The sequence below is a fragment of the Nycticebus coucang genome, chromosome 1 (assembly GCF_027406575.1).
Source record: "Nycticebus coucang isolate mNycCou1 chromosome 1, mNycCou1.pri, whole genome shotgun sequence".
Classification (NCBI taxonomy): domain Eukaryota; kingdom Metazoa; phylum Chordata; class Mammalia; order Primates; family Lorisidae; genus Nycticebus; species Nycticebus coucang.
Window position 1 is genome coordinate 87,098,239 of NC_069780.1, and position 17,759 is coordinate 87,115,997.

The window sequence follows — 17,759 nt, forward strand, 5'->3', positions numbered from 1 at the left end:
GTAAGTAGCTGGATTCATCTCTTGGTTCTCTATTCTGTTCCAGACATCTACTTCTCTGTTTTTGTGTCAGTACCATGCTGTTTTGATCACTATCGATTTATAGTATAGTCTGAGGTCTGGTAGTGTGATTCCTCCTGCTTTGTTTTTATTGCTGAGTAATGTTTTGGCTATTCGAGTTTTTTTCTGATTCCATATAAAATGAAGTATTATTTTTTAAAGATCTTTAAAATATGACAATGGAGCTTTAATAGGAATTGCATTAAAATTATATATTGCTTTGGATAGTATAGACATTTTAACAATGTTGATTATTCTCAGCCATGAGCATGGTATGTTTTTCCATTTGTTAACATCTTCAGCTATTTCTTTTCTTAAAGTTTCATAGTTCTCTTTGTAGAGATCTTTCACATCCTTTATTAGGTATACTCCCAAATATTTCATCTTCTTTGGCACTACGGTGAAAGGAATAGAGTCCTTGACTGTTTTTTCAGCTTGGTTATTGTTGGTATATATAAAGGCTACAGATTTATGGGTGTTGACTTTGTAGCCTGAGACATTGCTGTATTCCTTAATCACTTCTAAAGTTTTGCAGTAGAGTCCCTAGTGTTTTCCAGATATACGATCATATCATCTGCGAAGAGTAAAAGCTTGATCTCTTCTGACCCTATGTGGATACACTTGATTGCCTTTTTTTCCCTAATTGCCATGGCTGAAACTTCCATTACAATGTTAAAGAGCAATGGAGACCATGGGCAACATTGCCTGTTCCTGATCTGAGTGGAAATGATTTCAATTTAACTCCATTCAATATGATATTGGCTGTGGGTTTGCTGTAGATGGCCTCTATTAGTTTAAGAAATGTCCCTTCTATACCAATTTTCTTAAGTGTTCTGATCATGAAGGGATGCTGGATATTATCAAAAGCTTTTTCTGCATCAATTGAGAGAATCGTATGGTCTTTATTTTTTAGTTTGTTTATGTGCTGAATTACATTTATAGATTTACGTATTTAAACCAGCCTTGAGACCCTGGGATATATCCCACTTGGTCATGGTGTATAATTTTTTTGATGTGTTGTTAGATTCTGTTTGTTAGGATCTTATTGAGTATTTTAGCATCAATATTTATTAGTGATATTGGTCTATAATTTTCTTTTCTTGTTGGGTCTTTCCCTGGTTTGGGTATCAAGGTGATGTTTGCTTCGTAGAATGTGTTGGGTAATATTTCTTCTTTTTCTGTATTTTGGAAGAGGTTTAGTAATATAGGTACTATTTCTTCTTTAAAGGTTTGGTAGAATTCTGAAGTAAAGCTATCTGGTCCCAGGGTTTTCTTTTTAGGGAGATTTTGTATAGTTGATACTATTTCAGAACTTGATATAGGCCTGTTCAACATTTCCACTTTGTTCTGGCTAAGTCTTGGTAGGTGGTGTACTTCCAGGTATTGGTTTATTTCTTTCAGATTTTCATATTTCTGAGAGTAGAGTTTCTTATAGTATTCATTAAGGATTTTTTGAATTTCTGAGGAGTCTTTTGTTATTTCATTGTTACCATTTCTGATTGATGATATTAGAGATTTTTACTCTTTCTTTTTTTCCTGGTTAGGTTGGCCAAAGGCTTATCTATTTTATTTATCTTTTCAAAAAACCAACTTTTGGATTTATTGATCTGTTGTTTATTTTTTTTGTTTTCAATTTCATTTAATTTTGCTATGATTTTGGTTATTTCTTTTCTTCTGCTGGGTTTGTAGTTGGAATGTTCTTCCTTCTCCAGTTGCTTGAGATGTCCCATTAAGTTATTAACTTCTTCTCTTTCAATTTTCTCAAGGAAGGCTTGCAGTGCTACAAATTTCCCTCTTAGGACTGCCTTTGTGGTATCCCAGAGGTTCTGATAATTCATGTCTTCATTGTTGTTTTGTTCCAAAAATTTGGTGATTTCCTTCTTAATCTCATCTATAACCCATCTATCCTTCAGCATAAGGTTGTTTAGCTTCCATGTTTTTCTATGGGTATGAATGTTCCTGTTGTTATTGAGGTCAACTTTTATTCCATGATGGTCTGAGAAGATGCAAGGAATAATTTCCATTTTTAAAAATTTGCTAAGGTTAGATTCATGGCCTAGGATGTGGTTGATTTTAGAGTATGTTCTGTGGGCCGATGAGAAGAATGTGTATTCAGTTTTGTTGGGATGAATTGTTCTGTAGATGTCTGTTAAGTCCAGGTGTTGAATGGTTAAGTTTAAATCTAAAATTTCTTTGCTTAGCTTCTTTTTGGAGGATCTATCCAGCACTGCTAAAGGGGTGTTAGAATCTCCAACTATGGAACTGGAGGAAATCAAGTTGCTCATGTCTGTTAGAGTTTCTCTTATAAATTGAGGTGCATTCTGGTTGGGTGCATAAATATTAATAATTGAAATCTCATCATATTGAGTATTACCTTTAACAAATATGAAGTGTCCATACTTATCCTTCCTTATTTCCGTTGGTTTAAAGCCTATTGCATCTGCAAATAGGATTGCAATGCCTGCTTTCTTCTGCTTTCCATTTGCCTGGAATATAGATGACCATCCCTTCACTTTGATCTATATTTGTCTTTTAATGTAAGATGAGAATCTTATGTGCAGCAGATATCTGGCTTGATTTTTTGTATCCAGTCGCCAACCTGTGCCTCTTTAGAAGATAATTTAAACCATTCACATTAATTGAGAATATTGATAAGCCTTTCGAGAGTCCGGTGAACATTTTTAATCCTTTTGGGACTGTGGAAGTTGGAATTTGATCAAAATTTTCTGGGTGGGTTTACTTTTGTGGTGGAGGATTACGCTGGTCTTTATGGAGGATAGGTCTGAGAATATCCTGGAGAGCTAGTTTAATTATGGCAAAATTATTCAACATGTGAATGTTCTTAAAAATTTCTCCATCATAAATGGAACTCAGTTTAGCTGGGGACAGGATCCTGGGTTGAAAGTTATTTTGTTTGAGGAGATTAAAAGTTGATGACCATCCTCTTCTAGCTTGAAAGGTTTCAGCAAAGAGATCTGTAGTTATTCTAATATTATTGCCCTTGTAGGTGATGGTTTTCTTTCGTCTGGCTGCTTTCAGAATTTTCTCCTTCATATTAACTTTAGTGAAATTATGATGTATCTGGGGGATGTCTTTTTTGGATTGAGTTGTGCTGGAGTTCTGAAACTGTCTGATATCTGAATTTCAGAATCTGTTGGCATGTCTGGAAAGTTCTCCTTCATAATCTCATGGAGAAGAGACTCTGTGCCTTGTGAAGCCACTTTGTCGCTTTCGGGGATCCCTATAAGATGAATATTGATTTTCTTTGAATTATCCCAGAGCTCTCTGAGAGAGTGATCTGTTTTTGCCCTCCATTTCTCTTCCTCTTTGAGAGTTTGGGAGCATTTGAAAGCTTTGTCTTCAATGTCAGAAATCCTTTCTTCTGCTTGCTCCATTCTGTTACTGATGGATTGTACTGTGTTTCTCAGATCTTTGAGGGCTGCAACTTCTTGTCTAAATGTGTCAAAATCTTTGGTCACTTGGTCTTGAATTTGTTGAATTCTTGAGATATCTTTTGGGTTACTGCTTGGAATTCTAATTTGATCTTATTTGCTATCCAGATTCTGAATTCAATTTCTGACATCTCCGCTATTTGTTTGTGCATGGGATCTTGTGTTGTGTCTGCCCCATTGATCCTTGGGGAGTTGATCTACTCTGGTTATTCATATTGCCAGTTTTTCTGTTGATTTCGTCTCATGATTGTTTTTCACCGTCCCCTCTGGCTGTCATCAGAGTTGGGGAGATGTCTCTCCAAGATTATACCCCAGTGGGATTACTCTATTGTTGCAGATCTTTGTAGGGAGTGACCCTGTGTAGTTCCTCTGGGTCTGCCTCAGCCAGGGAATTCTGGTTGTGGAAGCAGCTCCAGAGTGTGACACACCCGCATCCAGCAACAGGGTGGGGGGTGATGCACATGGTTCTGGGAGTGCCTGGTGCCCAGTGACTTTGGCACAGAGAGCCCAAGGCTCTAGCAGTCTCTGGCCAGGGGAAGGGCTCTGCGCAGAGGCAGGGAGGGCTCCAGAGGGCACACACGGCTACCAGATTACCTGGCCAGATGAGTGGGCAGGTGTGGAGGCAGGGAGGCTGTAGGAGGGAGGATGTGCAGTATGTGGCTCCCGCAGTTCCTGGTCATGGCATGCAGTGGCCCGGTGGGTGCGGGTCACGGGTCACAGGTCGTGGTGCAGCTCTTACCAAGGTCTGGGTGGGTGCCAATGTGGTCACAGCGCAGGTCTTATGGAGGTCTGGGCAGGTGCCAATCAAGGTCAAGGCACAGCTCTTACAGAGGTCCAGGTGGGCGCTGATGGCAGTAGCCACGCAGCTTTTCTCTCTTGTAGGCTAGAACTGAGGTCTGGACAGCATAAAACTACTGGACAGTGTGAAATTACTTAGCAGCCGACTATTTACTCACAGACTAAACTTTGTTCCCTTCCTGGCTGTTTCTGGATTAGCTGATACACATTTACAGACAGGTGTCTTTTTGATAAAATGACTTATTTTCCTGTGGGTAGATACCCAGTAGTTGGAATGCTGGATTGAATGGTAGGTCTACCTTTACTTCTTTGAGGAATCTTCATACTGTTTTCCCTAGAGGTTTTACTAATTTACAGTGCCACAAAGAGTGTATAAGCATTCCTTTTTTTTGCATCTATGTTAACCTATATTGTGTTTTGCATATTTTAATCATTGCCATTCTGACAGGAGTAAGGTGAAACATATAGGAATTGATGGAACCTCACCACCAGGATGGAGCCTTATCTTAATTTGATTCAACATGACAAACCTCAACCAGCCTGGACACAGATTGATGGATTGAAAGCTCTTTCTCAATTCTGTGGATGATGGTGCATGGCTATTCTTAGTGTAGCAATTTATCTGGTCAATTCTGATAATGAACAAGATTCTGGCATGTTAACTAGTTATTTGACTCCCATGTGTAACCCTTTGATTCTCCCAAAACTTAACTACTAATAGGCTTCCTGTAGACCTGAAGCCTTACCATTAATAAAATAGTCAATTAACATATTTTTTGATGTTATTTGTATTATATGGGATATTTTTACAATAAAGTAGGCTAGAGAAAAGAAAATGTTATTAAGAAAACCATAAGGAAGAGAAAATATACTTATATTCACTAAATGGAAGTGGATCATCATAAAGGTCTTCATCCTCATCATCTTTACCTTCAATAGGCTGAGAAGAAGGAAAATAAATAGTTTTGCTGTCCTCAGGGGTGGCTGAGGTGGAAGAAAGCCACATGTAAGTGGAGCTGCTCAGTTCAAGACCATGTAGTTCAAGGCTGACCTCTGTGCAATGTAATGTATACATAAAATAATTTCTCATTTCATTTTTCTCAAATCAATCACTATAGATTCAAACCTTGCAGATCTTAACATGTTCACTCTATAGATGACCAAACAAACTCAAAGTGGAGAAAATTTTGCATGAGAACAGACAGTGTGAAGGGGAAGAGCTGAAACATTATACAGGTTTCTGGACATCAAGCCAGGTACTTTTAAACTACAGTTGATTCTTGAATAACAACACACAGGTCTGGACTGTGCAGGTCCATTTATATACATACTTCCTTTCTCCTCTGTCACCCTGAGACAGCAAAATCAACCTTTCATCTTTATCCTCCTTATCCTATTCAACATGAAGATGATGAGAATGAAAATGTTTATGTTGATTCACTGTAATTTAGTGAATATTAAATTTACTTAATAAATAAAATAAAATAAAATAAATGTAAAAAAATATAATAAAAATAAAATATACTAAGAGTTTATTTTCTCTTCCTATTGTAGTTTGGATATAGTTTATTTGACCTCTCTAAATCCCATGTTTATATGTGATTTCCAGTGTTGGAGGTGGGTCCTAATGGGAGTTGTTTGGGTCATGGGGACAGATCCCTCATGAATGGCTTGGTACCATCATCCTGGTAATCAGTGATTTCTTATTCATTAGTTCTCACAAATTCTGGTGTTAAAAAGCTCATGGTGCCTTCCCAGTCACTGATCTTGCTGCTTCTTTCACCACTTCCCCTGTCCCTTTTGCCATGAGGAAGCAGCCTAAAGCCCACCCCAAGAGCAGATACTGCACTCTGCTTCCCATACATCCTACACACTAGGGGCTAATTAAACTTTTTTCTTTATAAATTAATCTCAGGCATGCCTTTGTAGCAACACAAATAGACTAAGACAGAAAACTGGCAGAGGAGTGTTGGTTTGCTATAAGGATACCTGGAAGCTTTGGAAATGGGTAATGGACAGAGGTTGTAAGAGTTCAACCAGAAAGTTTGGAACATCTTAGAGACCAGCTAAGTAGCTGTGACCAAAATCCTGATAGAAAAATAGATCTTAAGGGTCATGCTGATAAGGTCTTGGATGGAAATGGAGAACTTATTGGGAATGGCAGCAAATGCCACCCTTGTTGTGCTGTAGCAAGAAACTTGGCTGCACTGCATCCATGCTCTATATATTTGTGGAAGGGAGGATTTAAGAATGATGACCTAGAGCATCTGGTGGAAGAAATGTCGAAGTACCAAAGCTTTTAAGAAGTGAGGTGGCTGCTTTTAACAGCTTATAATCAGATATGGAAGCAAATGAATGATCTAAAGGTGAACTTAATAATTAAAAGGGAGGAGCACAAAAATTTGGAAAATTTTCAGCCTGTCCATCCATGAAAAAAAGAGTGTTTTCAGGAGAGGAATCCAAAAGTATGGGAGGGTGGATGTAAAGTTTTCTAAAGACATTAGCATGAATGAAATGGAGCCAGGTGCTGTACTCAAGGCAATGGGAAAATTGTCCTGAGGCATTTCAGAAATTCAGTGCCTCTCATTATAGGACCTCTCATTATAGGACCTAAGAAGGTGGGATGGTTTCAAGGGACAGACCCTGGCTGTGACTTTCATGCAGCATCTTAGGATCTTGCTCTCCACAGCACCACTGTTCAGAATTGAGCTCCAGACCAATGGCCCTAGGTACTGCTCAAGCTGCTGCTCCACAGTGAGCAGCGCTAAGCCATGGCAGCTTCCACATGGTGCTACCCTGTTTTCCCGAAAATAAGACAGTGTCTTATTTTAAGGTGTGCTCCCAAAGATGCACTAGGTCTTATTTTCAGGGGATGTCTTATTTTTCCTGTAAGTAGGTCTTATTTTCGGAGGATGTCTTATTTTAGGGGAAACAGGGTAAGTCTGCAGGTACTCAGAATTCAAGAGTGGTGAGTAAGGTTGTCAGCTTCCACCTAGATTTCAGCAGATGCATTGGAAAGCTTGGATGCCAAGCAGAAGGTTGCTGCAGGGATGGAGCCAGGGATGCTGGAGAGAGACTCTGCTAGGACAATGCTGAGTGGAAACGTGGGGTTGGTAGGTTGGTACCCTATAGAGAGTCCTCACAGGGTGCTGTGAGGGCAGAGTCCAGCACAACCATGGGGATAGGACTCTCCAATGTCGTAGGAGCCTACCTTTCTCACCAGCATGATCTGCATAAAGGACATGGACTCAGGGAGGTCATTTGGGAGCTCTAAGATTTAATTTCTATTCTGTTGTGTTTTTGACTTGTCTGGGGCCTGTTACTCCTTTCTTTTGGCCTATTTCTCCCTTTTGGAATAGGGATGTTTACCCAATTTCTGTTCCACCACTGTATACTGGAAATAACTTGTTTTTGATTTAACAGGATCATAGTTAGAAGGAACTTTCCCTGAATCTGAGAAGTAACTTTGTTTTCTTGAGTCGATGCTGAAATGAATGCAGAACTTTGGGACTATTGGGAGGGGATGATTGTATTTTGGAATGTGAAAAAGACAAAAGATTTGAGGGGTATGGGGAAGAATGCTATAGTTTGATTATGGTTTGTCTGACCCCTTAAATCTCTTGTGGAAATGTAATTTCTAATGTTTGAGGTGGGGCCTAATTTGTGTCATGGGGATGATGGATCCCTCATGAATGGCTTAGTGATGCTCTTGTTAGTTCTCTGTTAGTTCCCATGAGATCTGGTTATTTAAATGATTGACATCAATCTCCTCTCTTCCTTCTTCCCTCTTTCGCCACATGAACTCCGCTCATGCTGGCTGCATTTTGCCTTCTGCCATGAGTGGAAGCAGCCTGAAGCCCTCATCAGAAACAGGTGCTGGCACCAGGCTTTTTGGCAGCTTCCAGAACTGTGAGCCAAATAGACATCTTTTCTTTACCCAGCCTCAGATATTCCTTTGTAGTAACATAGATAGACCAAGACATTTCCTTAAAAACGTATTTTTTTATTTTCTTAAAAACATTTTTTTCTAGCTTATTTTATTATAAATTACTGAATTTAATACATATAACTTATAAAATATGTGTTAATTGACTATGTTGTTGGTAAGGATTCATTAAATTTTTAGGGAGTCAAAAGTTACACATGTATTTTCAACTGTCTGGTACCTCTAACCCCCGTGTTGTTCAAGGGAGAACCACATTTGGTTTGAGAAGCAGCACACCAGATCTCTGTTAAAGCAACTGTACCTTTTGGTAGTTTGTCATTATTATGGTCAATAGAGACCATGTTCTAAGTAATGTATAATTATAAAACCCAATCTTCCTTTTCTATTATGAGGTCAAGATTTAAAAAGGGCTAATGTTTTTACTTCTCAGACAATAAATAATGGCATTAATTGTGTTTCCATGAACATTAATCAGATGTGCTTAAATAGTTTGTCTCAGTCCATTTGAGCTGCTGTAACAAACCATAAACTGGATGGTTTATATAACCAACAAACATTTATTTCTCACAGTTCTGGCTAGAAAGTCCAAGATCAAGGCACTGTGATATTTGGTGTCTGATGAAGGTCTGTTCCTCATAGACGGTGCTTTTGAGCTGTGTTCTCACATGGTGGAAGGGGCAAGGCATCTCTCTCTGGGGTCTCTTTAATAAGCACATTAAACCCATCCATGAGGACAGAACCTCATAAATCTAATCAACTTCCAAAGGCCCCCACCTCCTATTCCATCACCTTGGGGGTTAGAATTTAAATATATTCACTTTAGGAAGACACAAACATTCAGACTATAGCATAGCTGAGTTTCTCTTTACATTTAATCATTGTGTGGACCTATACTCCCCAGATAGAGTCTGTATACTCAGGTCTTTTCTGCTGCCCCTTTTTAACCCAGAAAAGACTTCATATTGGAATTTAAATGAACAAGTCTTCCAAGAAACACAGAGGTGTTTCTTTCAGAGAAATGAAACTAAGCAGTTTCAAAATTGGGATAAATATGACCACACAAATAATCTTTGCATTCTCACTCCATTTCCTGATAAACCATGCAGATAATCAAAACAGAGTAGAAGATGTCTTGGATCAATTAACATGGTACATTTGAATACATTTAAAGAGTGAATACACAGATGTTTCTCTGTGACTTAACCTTCAGTTTTATCTCACCTAATTTTAGAAAGAAAGGATCTCATATCTTAATGCTAAAAAATAGGCAATATAAAATTTAATTTTTAAAAATGAGAATATATTTGAAAATCATTATTTTGAAAACATTTACAAAGGAATCATTTTCTCAGTTTGATCTTCAAACATGTAGTTTAAATTAACTTTCTCAATATTTTCCTCATAGTTCTTTATGAGTGACTTTAGCAACTTCTTCCACACAGACTTTTTATTTCATGTAACTAAAATAAACCACTAATGAGAAACATGTATTTTTCTTTTAATGTGTAATGTTGAACAGATTCAGAAAATGTGCAATTATGAAGCATAAATTTGAAATGCAGGTTAGATTTACACAAATTATATTTCATTTCAGAATTATAAAAAATTATATAAATTCAAATCTGGGTAAATTATAAAGCATACTGCATAAATTCTTCCCTTAAAATCATATATATTATTTGATTGGGAACAATAAAATAGCACTTTGAGGGAATATATTGGAAATATATTAAGATTTAGGTTTGGTGATGACAAGCAACAGGGAGCTCTAAGTTGTGTCACAGAAATATTAGCAGCAGTTCCATTGACTACTGCTCCATCGTGGTCAGGCAATCAGTCCCAAAGTTCCCAAGTTTCTCTTTAGTAATGCTCTTGTATGTCTGCATAATTTGCCTCTCTAATGAAAAATGGCATTTATGGAAAGGATATTAGGGATTCATGGAATTGGGTGGAGAAGTATAGAAACTACTTTATTAGGAAAGAAGTATAGGAGGTGAAAGTTTGAGAAAGGCCACTTTGTAAGATCCATGGTCAAGGTCACCCTGAGGAAAGATTTTGATGCAATTGTTGATACTGTGATGACTATGACCTCAAGACTCCGTGGATCATTTCAGAGATTCAAGGTCCAGGATAGAAGTATCCAATTAGCCTATTCATTGATAGTCCAGAGCAGGGAGATACTGTCACTTTAGCTTCCACAGTGGGAGGAGGAGGCTTTCATCTCATAGGATGATGCAAAAAAAGGTTACCAGAGAGAGAGAGAGAGAATTCCACCATGAGTGAGATGCATGCAGTTGCACAATAAATAAACAGCAAATGTTTACAGCACAGATCTGTCTTCTTCTCCCTGAGATGCATGCAAGTGGTACAGTATTTAAAACTTTATTGGTTTTTAGTAATGAAGATGATGACCATGCTGTGTGTAAATCTCATTGTAATGATTACTCAAGGAATATGCTGGCTGAAACAAAACATATCCTCTGATACATGTTCTCTTCTGGCATACTCTCATCCCTTTAAATATTACTTTTAGATTTTTTTTCATTAATAAATTCTTCTTCTTCTTCTTTTCCCTCTTATCACTCCTTTCAGTCATCACCTAAAATTTATTCTTATGTGAGCATTTGGACGGATATAACTGTCTTAGTTTGGGTTATCCAAAAAGCATATCTTTAGACAAGGATTTGCTTGAAATTATTTTTGGGAGATCTCAAAAAACTTCATCAGGAGTACAGATGTGAAACAGGAAAAGGAAGGCCTTCAATAAAATTTGAAGTCAAGCAAGTTACTAGTACCTGACCCCAGTGGGCAGGGGAGAGGCAGAGTAGCCAGTCCGAGATCCTGGTGGTTCCGGGTGAGGAGCGCGTGCGGGGCAGAGGGGCGCAGCGCGCCAGTTCTCATCAGCCGTGGGTTTAGGTTCTCCAGGACTAACTGGTCTGCAAGCAGGTTGGCCAAGCGAGCCCTCGCAAAAAGACAAAGCCACAGGGAAAGAAATACAATGGCAGTTGGAACTGAGGCCAATGTGAAGTGAAATGATAAGGATGCGGGATTACGGATGGGGCACCTACGGCATCGCTGCAGTAGCTGGACGTCTCTTCCCTGACTCTAGCTATGACCAGTTGTTGGTTTCTCTTCTTGGGTACATTCAGCTGGATTGACATGAGATTCTCAAGGGACCCGTGAAACATCGGAGGTATATAAGGACTTGAATAGGCGGTAAACCATCAGGACCAACATTTCCAAAGGGTGAGAAGGAGAAAAAGCAAAAGATGAAAAGGCAGACTGAGCAGCCGCCCGGCTGCAGGGAGTTGAACAGAATGCAGTGGTGGCACCAGGAAGCGCAGACGCAGAGACACAGAAGCTGGGACCAGACGCCACGCTGCGGTGGACGCTGACTGAGGTGTGTTGTCTCGCGTCCCCTCATCGGGACTGAGACTCCATCCCCAGCTGCTGGGGGTTGGGGTGGGGGGTTGCCGGCTGACAGCCACCCCCCGAGTCCCTCTCCCTCTACAGGAAGCTGTCATGCCCAAGGTCCAACCGTGTTCCCTGGAGCAGTCCACATCCAGCGATTTGTCAGTCCAGCGTCCCAAAAGCCCTTCTCCTTTCTTCATCTCGGCACATCTTTGAACGATAGGACCTGCCTCAAAGCCCCATTGGTGACCGGCTGTGTTGAAACCACCGCAGATTGAAACTGAGGCCAGGGTTGAACCCGCATGGCAGCTCACGTCTCCCCCGCCCAGTTCTGTCCGCCTCACCGCCTCGCAGGCTTTATAGTTACCCCATGAGCGAGCATACCTGTAAACCAGCAGTCACCAAACTTACCGGCATGAGGGACCAGTTTCATGGAACACAATGTTTCTACAGACCAGGGGTGAGGTGAGCAGGGCATTAGGGTCTCGTAAGGAGCCCGCAACTTAGAGCCCTGGGCCGCGCAGTTCAGCTGGGCCCGCGCTCCTCTGAGCCGAGGTGGAGCTCAGACGGGCTCCAGCATGGTGGAGCCGGGTGGGTACAGCAGGAGCCCCGCGCTCACCTCCTGCTCTGCGGCCGGGTCTTACCAGGCCACGGACCACTATCAGGGGTTGAGAACCTCAGCGGTGACCCTCCTGTAAGAAAATCTCTTTGTGAAAGTATTTCCTGGGAATCCCAAAAGAAACAAGTGAGGAGTGGACTATTGACAAAGTGGGAATAATGACTCTTAGCTTATTCTACTCATGATGGTAGCCGGAATCGCCCTTACTTGTATTTATTCATTCCAAGCATACACAGAAATGAGTTCTGATACTTAGTCTGAGTCCACATATCCTGCAATTGTTAGTGTTTACTGATGCATATTCTGCCTGAATTCTAATATTGAGCACTTGTAGTTCACTTTGACTGGTGTTGTATACAAATACAGTACCAAATAAATGTTGACCCACAGGGCATACAAAGAAAGAAATTGGTTTTTATGGCTTGTCATGAATATAAGCAATTCAGAAAAGATTTGGATAGCAAAAGTACTATTGTCATCTGGGGAGTTTGGAGTTGCTGAATGTATCATTCATTTGTCAGGCCTCATTTTGTTAGTGCCAGTCTTATTTTTTTCGCAAAAATATACAGAATAAAATGCTAAGCAGGGTATTGCAATTATTTTTCTGTAAAAATAATGATCTGAATTATTAGGAATCTTAATGTCACCTGGTTATTTAACTTCTATTGTTTCTGGCTTCACCTGACAAAGTGTGCTCTGGACTTTACACACATTTGTTTTGTTATGAACGTCTCCATCCCCTAGCCCCATCTTAAATTAAAAAAAAAAAAAAAAAAAAAGATTTTTACTTTGCAGTGATTCTGCCTTACCAAAACTGTGAAATCACTTTTCTACTCTATGAACTCAAGTAACTTACTGAAAAGACTCTTTTTCTCACAGTGAAAAACTCATTTCTTTCCTATTTTTCTTCATATATCTAACAGTTCTTTAGGCCAGGGAATAAGAATGACTTTAAGGGAAAGTACTGCTATTTTCAAGGCCTTTTTTTTTCTTAGTTCTAGAAAATTAGGCTTGCCTTTTTCCCACTAAAGTATCATGGAATAGCAAGTTATGGATTTAAGAAATAAAAGATCACATCAGGAAGACTATGATGAAAAAAGACCCTTTACATACTGCAAGAAAAGAAAAAAAAAGCTTCCTCTTCTCTGCCGTATTAACTTTAGATAAAACGTTTAATTAGAACAGAATCACTAATATGCTCAAATGGTGTGTATTTTTACTTTTGGTCAAGAAAGTATATCAGAGAAGCTTTAGAATTTTACCAAAGTGACCTCATGAACATAATGAGGTTAACAAGCTGAAATTAGGATCTTGGGTTTAGAGAAAAAATAATCCACTTATGAAAATTTTTTTTAATTAAATAGAAGTTACTTCATCCAAATAGCCCAATTTGCTAGTCAGAGATAAGAAAAAGAGACAGATCTGAGTAAAGAAGAAAATGACAATGTAAAGTTGTATGAAGTTTAAGAATAAAAGTGTCCAATTTAATATTTTTGTACCCCTGGGCATCCTGGTACTAGTGGAGAAAGAAGACACACAACATGTAGAATTCGCTTTGAAAAAGACACCACCATCTTTTTAACCTGGGATGTACCCCATCTTGAAAGTCGGCATGGTAATCATTTTCTAAATTACCACCAAGTAGTGCAAAACAATGGACATTTATTCTCTCATGGTTCTGGAAGCTGGAAGGCTGAGATCAAGGTGTTGGCAAGGCCATTTTAATCTCTGAAGGTTCCAGGTGAGGATTCTTCTCCACTTCTCCCTAGCTTTTGGTGGTTGCAAATTGCCATTCTCTGCTTTGTGCTATAAGCTCTGCTGCTGACGTCAGATGTTCTCTGTGTGTGTCTGTTAAATCTGATATGACCTCATCCTAATTCAACTAATTATATCTACAAAGACTATTTCTAAATGAGGTCATGTTCTGAGGTTCCTAGTGAACTTGAGTATTTGGAGGATGTTATTGAACACAGTACACTGTATAAAAAATGTATGGAAGAGGACTCTTCAAGTCAGGATGTTACTTCACATTAAATGAGGAGATTTGACTTCCTGCCCCTTTCTTTTGGTCAGCCCTTTATAATAATTTAAAAAGAATACACAATCTGTAACATTGTATGCATATTTGAATTTCCTAATTAAAACTACAGAGACTTCTAAAGTAAATCTCTTTCAAACCTCTTCCCTAAGTTATTGTGTTTAATAATTAGCTCAGAAATGAGAATGGGAATAATTAGTTCCTAGAAAATTGAAAGTATATGCTGTTGAGTTTTGAATTTGTGCTTTAATTTCTAGGGATACCAGTGGGGCAATGTATTTTTTAATAAAATTTTTCATTTTAGAAAATGTTTCCATTTATTAAAATATTACAAAGACAAGACGTGATTGCAGGAGGGACTTTACCTAACAATTGCAATCAGTGTAACCTGGCTTATTGTACCCTCAATGAATCCCCAACAATAAAAAAAAAAATTACAAAGACAATACAGAGAATTCTTATACCCCATACCCAGTTTCCCTTATTGTACACTAGCATGAAATATTTGTCATAATTAATGAAATAATATCAATACAGTATCAACCTAACAACATACTTTATTAAAATTTCTTTTCTTTCTTTCTTTTTTTTTTTCATTTGCTATCCCAGGATGTAATCCAGGATACCACATTAACATTTAGTAGTTATTTCTCCATGGGATACTTTTCACTATGACAATTTCTTAGTCTTTCCTTCTTTGCAATGATCTTGACAGTTTTGAGGAATACATGTACTGGCCAGATATTTTGTTCGGATTTGTCTATCTCTTTTTTCAGGAACAGACTGCTATTACTTATTTTTAGGAGAAAGCCCAAGAGACAAAGTGCCTCTTTTGTTAAATCATAGCATGCACATATTCACTCAACATGACTCATCACTGCAGATTTTAACTTTGATCCTCTTGTTGAGGCCATGTTTGTTAGGTTTTTCCACTGTTATTACTCTTTTTTGCTATTAATCATTCTGTACAATCCACAGTCATGAAGTGGGGCATTATGCTCCATCTCCTTGATGAAGCAGTATCTATATCAACTATCTGGAGTTTTTCTCTATTAGACATTCATCTGCTTTCACCTGTTTATTAATTCAACCATGTATTTAGATCTGTATGGACTCATGGGCTTTTTGATGTGTTTTGAGTGATTGTATAAATTATGTAATCCAATCCTATGTTATTTGTTTTGTTGCTTGAATTGTTCCAGCTTTAGCCATTGGGACCATTTTCAGTTGGCTCCTGTTCTTCCTTTGACTTGTCTTCATCAGTGTGTGTGTGTGTGTGTGTGTATGAGAGAGAGAGAGAATATAGCACTTCCTTATTATTATTATTATTATTATTTGCATTAAATGATGCTCTGGACTTATCTCGTATAGTCTATCCCCCAGGCCTAGAGTCATCCATTTCTCCAAAGAGCCCTGGTCCTTTTCTCTTTTTCTTATTTTATGATTCCTTTTATTAGAACATGATATTAGAAACTGAGATCTGGGCACTGAGTATCAAGTCTAAAAGAGTTTGGAAATATATATGTACATACTAACCCATGTATGCACACATATCTACAAATATTTCCATATCTCTCCATCTGTATTTATGTTAAGTGGAACATGAGTTCATACTGATGTCACCAACTCCAGTCCATTGCCACGTGGATCCTTCTTTCCTTACTAATCTGTAAACTCCCACTCTGACAGTGGGAAACCTGGCTTTACCATCTGCCATCCACTTACTCATTTGTTCAATCCCAGTATACATTTATAAGGGTTTCAGGATTTTCAGCTCAGACCCTTTGAGAACCTACCTTACCAACTAGAGTTCATTGCTTTTTTTTCTATATTCATACAATCTCCACATTTCTTTTTTTTTTTTTTTTTCTTTTTTTTTTATTGTTGGGGATTCATTGAGGGTAAAATAAGCCAGTTACACTGATTGCAATTGTTAGGTAAAGTCCCTCTTGCAATCATGTCTTGCCCCCATAAAGTGTGACACACACTAAGGCCCCACCCCACTCCCTCCCTCTCTCTTTCTGCTTCCCCCCCCCATAACCTTAATTGTCATTAATTGTCCTCATATCAAGATTGAGTACATAGGATTCATGCTTCTCCATTCTTGTGATGCTTTACTAAGAATAATGTCTTCCAATTCCATCCAGGTTAATACGAAGGATGTAAAGTCTCCATTTTTTTTAATGGCTGAATAGTATTCCATGGTATACATATACCACAGCTTGTTAATCCATTCCTGGGTTGGTGGGCATTTAGGCTGTTTCCACATTTTGGCGATTGTAAATTGAGCTGCAATAAACAGTCTAGTACAAGTGTCCTTATGATAAAAGGATTTTTTTCCTTCTGGGTAGATGCCCAGTAATGGGATTGCAGGATCGAATGGGAGGTCTAGGTTGAGTGCTTTGAGGTTTCTCCATACTTCCTTCCAGAAAGGTTGTACTAGTTTGCAGTCCCACCAGCAGTGTAAAAGTGTTCCCTTCTCTCCACATCCACGCCAGCATCTGCAGTTTTGAGATTTTGTGATGTGGGCCATTCTCTCTGGGGTTAGATGATATCTCAGGGATGTTTTGATTTGCATTTCTCTAATATATAGAGATGATGAACATTTTTTCATGTGTTTGTTAGCCATTCGTCTGTCGTCTTTAGAGAAAGTTCTATTCATGTCTCTTGCCCATTGATATAGGGGATTGTTGGCTTTTTTCATGTGGATTAATTTGAGTTCTCTATAGATCCTGGTTATCAAGCTTTTGTCTGATTGAAAATATGCAAATATCCTTTCCCATTGTGTGGGTTGTCTCTTTGGTTATCGTCACCTTAGCTGTACAGAAGCTTTTCAGTTTAATGAAGTCCCATTTGTTTATTTTTGTTGTTGTTGCAATTGCCATGGCAGTCTTCTTCATGAAGTCTTCCCCCAGGCCAATATCTTCCAGTGTTTTTCCTATGCTTTCTTTGAGGATTTTTATTGTTTCGTGCCTTAAATTTAAGTCCTTTATCCATCTTGAATCAATTTTTGTGAGTGGGGAAAGGTGTGGGTCCAGTTTCAGTCTTTTACACGCAGACATCCAATTCTCCCAACACCATTTATTGAATAGGGAGTCTTTCCCCCAAGGTAAGTTCTTGTTTGGTTTATCGAAGATTAGGTGGTTGTAAGATGTTAGTTTCATTTCTTGGTGTTCAATTCGATTCCAAGTGTCTATGTCTCTGTTTTTGTGCCAGTACCATGCTGTCTTGAGCACTATGGCTTTGTAGTACAGACTCAAATCTGGTATGCTGATGCCCCCAGCTTTATTTTTGTTACTAAGAACTGCCTTAGCTATACGGGGTTTTTTCCGGTTCCATACAAAACGCAGAATCATTTTTTCCAAATCTTGAAAGTACGATGTAGGTACTTTGATAGGAATGGCATTGAATAGGTAGATTGCTTTGGGAAGTATAGAC